The sequence below is a fragment of the Trichechus manatus genome, unplaced genomic scaffold (genome assembly GCF_000243295.1).
Source record: "Trichechus manatus latirostris isolate Lorelei unplaced genomic scaffold, TriManLat1.0 scaffold00202, whole genome shotgun sequence".
Classification (NCBI taxonomy): Eukaryota; Metazoa; Chordata; class Mammalia; order Sirenia; family Trichechidae; genus Trichechus; species Trichechus manatus.
In genome coordinates, this window is record NW_004444138.1 from 2347230 (window position 1) to 2357500 (window position 10271).

General features: G+C 43.2%; 1 protein-coding gene across 1 annotated transcript in view; it reads left to right on the forward strand.

Moving 5' to 3' along the window:
* Window positions 1–10271, forward strand: part of IGSF5 (immunoglobulin superfamily member 5) — an 83622-nt gene that overhangs the window by 51402 nt on the left and 21949 nt on the right. The window lies entirely within an intron of this gene.

The window sequence follows — 10271 nt, forward strand, 5'->3', positions numbered from 1 at the left end:
ATGCCCTTGGAGACCTGCTTACGACAGAAATGAGTACACAACTGAGGGAATGTTTCAGGTAGAAGATGGAGTGATGGGTCTGTGGGGAGCTGGAGACCATACGTCCCCTCCAGACAGAGAAGCCAATGCCAGCTCCAGCTAGTGGTTGCCAAGGGCATGTGGACATAGCACTGCCAGATTTTCCAGTTTTTCAAGAGACTCTGGAAATCTGGATTTTATGTGAATTCTCTTGACTTTTAAATTGTAAAAAAAAAATGGCACCAACTGTAAAATGGCGTGAAGGCAGCATCTGACCTCCTTCTCTAACTTCCTGAAGGGAGAGAGAATCGCCATTGGCATCAGCCCAAGGCTGATTCCTATGAAGGGGAGGTCAGGCATACCTCCTCTCTCCAACCTTTTTGCCAATTCTGAAACCAGTTGTCCCTCCCACGGCACTCTCGACTCCTGATGGGTGTGATAATTCATTACAAAGGTCACATAGAGCTCACAGACAATACTCATGATTATGGGGTTTATTAGGGAAGTAACAGGTTAGAATTCAGCATCAGGAACAACTCAGGATACAGTTCTTTGGTCAGGACAGCTTCTCGGCCATGCCCACAGGCAGACCACTCCCCGGCCCATGGCCTTTAGGGCCTCTTGGGCCTTTTGGGCCAGACCAGCCTCTGCCCTGCTTGGGCAAGATTTACAAAGCTCTTTAGCTCCACCAGTAAGTGCCTGGGGCACCCCACTCCACCAGAAAGCCTCAGCCTGAAGGAGTTCAACTCTCTTGCTCTGTGGGTCAGTAAGCCTAGCTCCCCTGACAAGTGCCTAGAGGCACTCCACGCCACGAGGAAGACTCCTGCCCAAAGGTTCTCAGTTCTCTCACTCCATGGGTCGGCAGGCTCACTGTAACTGCCTTGCTCCATAGGTTGGGAAGCCCACTGTACTGTCTTCCGCCCGTTTCTTGAAGTCTTATGATATCTCCGGTATTACAGCTCTCACTCTCTGTCTCCTGGGTCTAAGAAGTTCTCAGCTCAGGGACCCTGGGTCAAAAGGTTGCGCTCGGCTCCTGTCTCTTCTTCTTGGTCCCACTTTCTGCCTCTGGGATGGCTTATTTCAAGCCTAGTGGGATGGGAAAACTGACAAATCCTCTTGTTAACGTTCCATACACCTTATTTGCATGATCACACCCCCACCCACAAGGGTGCCATGCACCTTATTTTCATTATTGGAAAGCTGTCCAATCCCTTGGTGGGCCACAAGCACCTTATTTGCAGAGCCCTACCCGGTCATTTGGTGGGAATTACAAGACCATGGCTAGAAAGGCCACATAAAAATGATCTATTGCACTGCATAAATATTGGCAACTAATTAAACATTTTTGTAACTCTGCAGGCCAGGGAAAACAGCAGGGGCTTGGCACTGCTCATTTGCCAAACCCTGCAGTAAAGTCTTTTTTTAAAAAATGGGCCAAAACACAGCTAGTCTTGGGTCTATGGAAACAGTCAAATGGTACAACAGAGTCAAAATTTATCTCAAAGAGAAACAACTCACAGTCAATTTGTTTTCTAAACTCAGTGGAGCAAAACCAGCTACCAACTCTCTCCTCTTTTTCTCTCATTTGGAAGGTTCTAGGAGGCCCTTTGTTCTGGAATAAAAAAGAACAACCGAGCCAGTCACTTGTTGAGGGTAGCCTTTGCCTCTTCTGCTTATTTCTCATGGACATTTATGTTACCTGTGCCTGAGGTAGCCCATGGGCTAGCTACTCCAGAGAAGCTTAGACTTGCTTTCAGTGGCTATGGAGGCTTTTGAGGTAAATGATACAGAATTTTTTTTCCTTTGGTTTTAAGTCAAGGTTAATTTTTTCTTAGTTCATTAATTTTAACAGTATTCCATACTAAGACTATACATGAAGATAAAGCTAGAATTCAAACCTAGTTTTCTCTTTCCAGCTTATTATTTTGAATAATTAAAAAACTTTAGAAAAGGTGTAAGAATAGAACAGTGAATACCCACATACCTTCACCTACCAGTTAGCAGTTGCCGTTGAGTCAATTCCGACTCATGGTGACCTGACCCCATGCATGCCCCTCGGTGGTATAAACAGTTAATGCTCTCAACTGCTAACCACAAGCTTGGAGATTCTAGTCTCCCCAGAGGTGCATCGGAAGAAAAGCCTGGGCAATCTAATTCCAAAAAATCAGTCATTAAAAAGGCTGTGGAGCACAGTTCTACTCTGACACACATAGGCCGACGTAAGTCATGATACCTTTACACAGATACACCAAATGTTAACGTTTTGCCATGTTTGCTTTCTCTCTTCCAGGTTTGTTTTGGTTTTTCGCTGAACCATTTGAGAGTTAGTTGGAAACATTATGACACTTTATTCCTAAATACTTCGACATGTATGTCATAAAAACAAAGACCACGCTACATATGCCCCATATAAGTGGGAGTCAGGAAATTTAACATTCTACAATACTGTTATATAATATACTGTTCATATTCATATCTCCCCAGTTGTCCTAAGAATATCCTTTATAGGTATTTTTTCCCCAAGCAAATGGTTAATCATTTAGCTGTCATTTTTAGTATCCTTTGATCTAGAATGGTTCCCCACCTTTATTCGTCTTTCCAGATATAGACGTTTTTGAAGAGTCCAGGCCATTCTTGCAAAATGCCCCTCAGGTTGGAGTTGTCTGAGTTTTTCCGGCAGGACTTAGATGATGTAGTGTGGGCACATGAGGCCAACTTCCTCCATCATAGTAATATTAAGTTTGATCATTTGGTTAATGTGGCATCCCCAGGATTCTCCATTGCAAAGGTCTACTTTTTTGCCTTTATAAATAATACATAATCTATGGATGCTGGGTGAATATCCTTTTTCCCAACGGTCTTTTCCCCTAATAACTTTTGTACCTATTGATAAGTCATAGCCCGAATCAGTTGTTTTTATGGGTTGTAGAAGTGATTTTCTGCTTCTATCATTATTTCTATATTTATTGACATTTCTACAAAGAAGAGTCTTCCCTTCCTCATCTTCCTTTTCTTTTCCCTTCTCTCTTTCCTTCTTTTCTCTCTCTCTCTCTTTTCTACCAGTTTCAGTATGAACTCATTTTTATTCAATGCCTTATAATCTATGCCTGTCATTATTCATTTTGATGTTCAGATGGGTCCAAATCTGACCAGTGGGAATCCCTTCAAGCTGGCTCTTGTGTCCTTTCGATACATCCCCATTCGTTTTTGAACACTTGGTCCAGTAAGATGTTCCAAACTCACTCTACACTTTTCCTGTCCCAGCCTGAGGTCCCTGGTGGTGCAAACCGTTTGTGCTCAACTAGTAACCAAAGATTTGGTGGTTTGAACCCATCCAGTGGCTCTGTGGAAGAAAAGGCTTGGTGATATGATTCCAGTAAAGATTACAGCCAAGAAAACCTTACGGATCTCAGTTCTAATCTGTAACACATGGGATCGCCATGATTTGGCATCAACTCGAAGGCAATATTTTTTTTTTGTCCCAACCTGGAATTGGCCATTTCTCCAAGAAGCCACCCCAGCTTGCTTTTAAGCTACTTAGATATGATAAAGCATAGTCCAGGCTTTGAAAGGGAGGATTTACAAAAATTGCATTAGCACCAAATGGCACGAAATTAACTGTTCAAACTCCCATCTTAACAAGGTAATAATACAGCAAAGGGTTCTAACCTGAAGGCTGGTGCCGTATAGGAATGGATTCTAGAGATTAATTTGCCTGTAAATTATTTCCTTTGTAGGGGAAGGGTCCGGGGCACTTGATTTCCCTGGATTGGGTTTAATTCCTTTGAATTCTTCTTAGATGAGGAGTAGCGAAGTGAGCAGGCTTAATTACGGCAGCTGGAGTCGGAGAGCTCGGGAGAGGAATGCGCAGTGGGTGCGTCGCAATGAATCCTATTTTATTGGGCTCATTTGGAAAAGGGTAATTTGTTTCTAAATTATTCATCAAGACCCAGAGCAGCTGGTGGCTGGCTGCATGGTACGTGTTTTATGCAACCTTTAGCAGCTGCAGACCTCATTATGCCCTTGGCCAGCGGTACTCGGAGGCTACAAGGCTTTGAGGAGCACAGCCAGGTTTGCAGAGAGCTGAGAACTAATGAGGCTGTACCATGTTCTGGCTGCTTCACAGGGATTGGTAAACATCAGCCCTGCCACTCATTTCCTAAACGTGCAAGGAACTTGTTTTCCTTTCTGGAATGCTCCCTTTAAGGCACTGAAAGAAGAATAGCAGCTTGGAAACCTCAGAGCACATGAGCTTCTAGAATCTAGTGATTGCTGTTTATAACCTTAATTTAGTGATAAGTGACCATTTTGGGGGGCAGAGAAGAGTAGTGGGAGGGATGAGTTCAGGGTCTTCACTCTGGCACTAACTGTATGACTTTGGGCAAGTCACTGACCTTCGGGGATCCTCTTTTTGCTTATAAAATGAGGGAGAGAAGAACAGAGCAGAGACACGTCTCCTAGCTGCGTGTCCCAGCCGTCGGGGGAGTCCTCACACATATAAGGCATATACTCATGCCTCACCCCAGCGATTCTGATTTAATTGGCCTGCATGGGACCTGGAAATTAGCATTTAAAATTTTTTTAATTTTATCGTGGTAAAATATACGTAACCTAAAATTTGTCCTCTTAACCATTTGTAAGTGCACAATTCAGTGACATCAATTATATTCACTATGTTGTACAATCATCACTATTATCTCTTTCCAAAACTGTTTATCACCCCAGACAGAAACTCTGTACCCATTAATCAATAACTTCCCCCACCTCTCCCCAGCCCCTGGTAACCATTAATCTTTTTTGGTCTTTATGCATTTGCCTATTCTAGATACTTCCTGTAAGTGGGATCATGCAATATTTGTCCGTTTGTGACCGACTTATTTCACTTAGTATAATGCTTTCAAGCTTCATCCATGTGGTAGCATGCTTCAGGACTTCATTTCTCTCTATGGGTGAATAATACTCCGTTATATGGATATATCACATTTGATTTTTCCATTCATCTGTTGATGGGCACTTGGGCTGTTTCCATCTTTTGACTGTCATACATAATGGTGCAATGAACACTGGTGTACAAGTACTTGTTTGAGTCCCTGTTTTCAATCCTTCAAGTATATACCCAGAAGTGGAATTGCTGGGTTATATGTAGTTCTCTGTTTGGCTTTCTGAGGGACCACCAACTTGTTTTCCAGAGTGGCTGCAGGAAATGGCATTTTTAAAGTAGCTCTCCACATTATCCTAGTGGGGCCAGGATTGGGGGCAATTAGGCTGAACAACCCCAAAGGACTTGCCTCCTAATCCAGCTTCATCTCATACTACTATCCACACAGACTTGGACAGCAGACAGCCGGGGTTCAGATCCCAGCTCGCCTAATCACCAGCTGTGTGACTTTAGGCAAATTAGTTAACCTCTCTGTGCCTCAGTTTTCTCATACCTAATTTATAGGGCTGTTATTGGTGTGAGAAGTAACCCCTAAAGCACTTCAGGCAGCCTCTGACCCAGAGCACACACCACAGAAGAGCGAGCAATTACCATCATGTATTTTATTGATCCAGAGATCCTCCGTGTCCCCTCTGGCTGGCCCAGGAGCACGCTTGGCACATGTTGGTAATGACATTGGGTATTCATACAGCTGGTGTCAAGAAATTCTATGCATGCTTTAAAACTCTAGGCAGCCCTTTGAGAGCATGTGGGAATACTATTTTGCTTTTCTTCACAGATGAGAAAAGGACGGTCTCGAAGCTGAGATTAAAGTTACAGAGTCAATTCAGTATTGCAGTCCTAACATGCATACAGTTTGGTGAAGGAACATAGGGAGGAAGGCAAGCGGTATTGAACTTCCTTAGTCACTGTTTGTGGGTTACTCAGGTACAGTATACCCCTCCTCTCTAGCAAATTTGCTTTTCACTTTGAATCACGCACACCTGTGCCTTCCACTAAGGAACAGGCTGGCGGCCACCTTTGGACTCTCTGAAAATATATTTATTTCTTAGAAGACCTGGGTTGTATCTTCCCCAGGATGACGATTTCCAAACATGGCAGAATGGAAAAACATGACTCAGAAGACCTGGGGTTTCCCTGTTCTGTGTGGCCTTGAACGAGTTTATCTCTTTGTCTTGAGTGCCTTATCTACACAACGCAGGGGTTGGGTTACAGGTTGGATCATTCCAAGGTTCTGTGGTTTTTGTTCACTGTTACAATTTTTGATATATCACTATATGACCATTATTATTTATTTTTCTTTAAATCTACTGTGAGTAGACTCACTTAAAGAAATTAGTCTCATATTAAACCAAAATATCCACGATTTATACATGTGTGGGAGGCCCTTGGGTGGTGCAGATGGTCTGCGCTTGACTACTAACCTAAAGGTTGGCAGTTCAAACTCACCCAAAGGCCCCATGGAAGAAAGGCCTGGCGATCTGCTTCTGTAAAAATTACAGCCGAGAAAACTCTATGGAGGAGTTGCACTCTGTAACACGTGGGGTTGCTGTGAGTCAGTATTGAAGTGACAGCAACGGGTTTGTTTGTTCGTGTGTGTTTGTGTGTGATATGTGTTAAATTAAAAATTACTGTTAAAAGAAAAAAGCTTCATCTGTGTGTCTCCGGTACCAAATCATGCCCTCTCCTGGTGCACACATCACGCTCCTGGATTAGAGGGAGTGTTTACCTCACTCCTAGATGTGAAACTCGGTGAAAAATTTGACTTCCAGTGAAGTGGGATTACAACCAATAGGAAGAGAAAGAGCAAGGGATGGGGTACCTGACACCAGTTGTTAGGGGCCAGAGCAGGGGGTTTTAAGTGAGTGCAGCATTGCTTTGCTAATGTTAGTGGTTGCATAAGGGACAAGAGAGGCAGTGAGATCACTCTATTACCTACTCCCTTCCTTGATTCTGTTGGCAACCCTGCAAGCGGGCCCTCCCTTCCTTTAAACAGGCACTCCCTGAGGTCAAAGTGGGCTGTCTCTGTAACAGAGCAGATGAAAGGTTGTTGTGTTAAGACTCGGTTGGCAGGGGATTGGCACGCTAATTGCTTTCTCCAGCAGAGGAAGAAAAGGCCACTGATAGGGAGTATCTGAGTAGGTCAACCAGTATGTTGCCTTAGACCGGTAAGAATTTCAAGCTTATCTCTTAAATCTGAGGCAGACCTTAAAGTTTAACCCCTGCTGGCTCCCTGATTATGAAAACTTCTAATATTTGCAAACTTTAGTTTGTAAAAGAGTTCGCTGCATTGAATTGGGGATGACCACAGCAATCTCAAATATATGCATTGTACCTTAGGGTGTTCTCAGCACTTTCATACACTCTCTTGGGTCTCTGAACAGCCTGGAGGGCCAAGAATTGTTACCAGTGAGCAAGCTGGAGGCAAAGGTAATGCAGCAAGTAAATGGTGGCCAAGGGATTTGACTGGTTCCATGGACACAAAGCCCACAGCACTTTCAGTCACAAAGCTTTTCCATGATGGGCTGATTTTCAGATCTGGATGGTGGATATTATAAATGCAATTCTGGCCTTAATATTTTTCTTACCACATCTGTGAGGGGAGGGGTATGGGAACATCTGTAATGCCGGGGATTGCTTGGGTTGTGTTTTGGCGGCAAATCAGGGATTCTTAAAGTGAGCGTCACCAACACCTGCATCAGAGACACCTGGGGGGGGGGTGCCATTCCGATGGAGAAGGACCCTGTGCGTGCAGCATGTATTACAGGTGATGCTTGGGAACACCAGTGTTAGTAAACCTGCTCTGTGGTGCAAGGGGATAAACTGTATTATTCCCAGTGTGAAGGGATTGTCTTGTTTGAGAGCTCCAATTCTAGGGCTGGGGGGCAAGTGACATGGGAAGGGTATGATCCTGTCCTCTCTACTCTTCATCTTTCTTTTGGGAACAATTTTCCTGTCTCTATCTGTTCCAATCAATAGCAGAAAGAAATGGTGGTTGACCTGGAGATGGAAGGCGCTAGGGAAGTAGTTTTGGCTTCTCTACAATCCTACAATTCTATTCTGGGCATCTTAACATGGGAAAGAAGGTGAGCCTTAGGCCTGGCTTAGTTGTAGTTGACTGTCTGGAGTACAGTCTTCTCCATGTAGAGTTGGAAGGGAACTCAGCCTCTTCATCTGTCCATCCATCCATCCATCCATCCATCCATCCATCCATCCATCCATCCATCCATTCACTCATCCATCCATCCATTCAAGGTGACTAATATATGCCAGGCACTTGGGCTACTAAGACACAGTCCCTAGCCTTAAGGAGAATAAGTCTAGTTTAGACAATAGCAGATATGTAAGAAAAATGATAGCAATAGCCATCAGTTTCATAGACACTTGAGATGGTAATGAGTATGAGATGTTAAAAAAAAGAAACTGTCAAAATTATTTAGTTTTCCTTAGTGCCTTAGAAGGAAGTTTTAAAAATCATTGCAAGTAATGCAGAGAAGCTTTGTATGAAGAGCAGAAAGACAAATATCTTTTTACATTACATAAATCTTCAAAGCACAGAGCTCTCTGCATTTTAGCACTCCTTTTAGACAAGGCAGTAGATTATTCTGCAGTTGGGTCCTCACTTGCCCATGAGTCAGCATCCAAGTGGCTGATGATTGTAGACACCAGATCATTAGTGATCATCTCTAACCATTCCTACAACTTATTCTGAGCATTTAAATTTGATGTAGGAATAGCACATCAAACTATAATTGAAAGATCAATTTTCGAGGAAAACGCTAAAGAATATCCAAGAGCTGCTTTTCAACTGTAACTTCTGGTTCCAAAGTGCTAGATGGCTGTTGATTTAAAAGTAAATCCTATTTTTGTTCATAGGAAGTCTATTAGTATTTTCTAATGACTAGTATCTAATAAAATAGCATGCATTGAGACAAATACCCAAGCACTCAGGGTTGAGCGGCAGACTCTTATTGAATAGCAACTCACATTTAAACACATCAGCGTAAATGTTTGTGATGTAACTTCAACTGATTCAATAAACTCAAAACCAAAACCTTTGCCATCGAGTCGATTCAGACACATAGCAACCCTATAGGACAGAGTAGGACTGCCCCATAGGGTTTCCAAGGAGCTCCTGGTGGATTCAAACTGCTGACCTTTCGGTTAGTAGCCAAAGCTCTTAACCACTATGCCGCCAGGGTTTCCAACTGGTTCAATAGGGAGAAGTAAATTACTGGATAAGGGCTATCTTTGGGACATCGAAGAGTCCATGGGTGATGCAAACGGTTAAGTGCTCTACTAGTAACTGAAAGGTTGGCAGTTCGAACCCACCCAGAGATACCTTGGAAGAGAGGCCTGGTGATTTGCTTCTGAAAGGTCACATCCTTGAAAACACTGTGGAGTGCAATTCTACTCTACACATATGGGGTTGCCATGAGTCGGAATTGACTTGATGATAATTGTTTTTTGTTTTTGTGTTTTGGTTTGGGAACATTAATGCTGTTCCTATAAACCAGTGACAGAGATGTCCAACAGGACTTTCTGTGATAATGGAAATATCCTATACTTGTGGCAATTAAGCACTGAAATGTGGCTAGTGTGACTACGGCTCTGAATCATTTGTTTCACATAATTTTAATTCAAATTTAAATGTTTAATTAAATCTGAATTTAGATACCCACATAGTACTGGACATCTCTGGCTATGACATGGGTGTAAAACACCAAAATGGTTTATTTCTCTCTTTCCCTCCTTTCCACTCCATTTACTTCCTGTGTGCTCTGCCTCTTCTTACCCCTTCTGTTTTTCAACTCTAACTCACCTGTATAAAACAAGAAGGTAAAGTAGACACTAAGGAAGGTGGATTCTGAGAAGCTATGGAAAAAGCAATTACTGTATGAGAAACGGATTCCGTGAGTGGGGTTTGGGTGTGGCTGGAGTGAAGGGCTTGTAGTAGTTGCCTTTAGAAGTGGACTTTCCTCCATTTGTCCTAATTTTCTTGGTGCTCTAGAGTCTTGCATCCACCAGGCGCTCCTTGGAAACCTTATGGGACAGTTCTACTCTGTCCTATAGGTCGCTGTAAGTTGGAATCGACTTGACGGCAATGGGTTTGGTTTGTTTGTTTTTTTCTAGAGTCTTGAAGGAGCCCTGGTGGCATGATGGTTAAGCACTCAGCTGCTAAACAAAAGGTCCGGTTTGAACCCACCAGCAGCTCCTTGGGAGAAAAGACCTGGCAATCTGCTCTCACAAAGATTTCAGCTTAGGAAACCCTGTGGGGCAGTTTGACTCTGTCCAATAGGGTCACTGTGAGTTG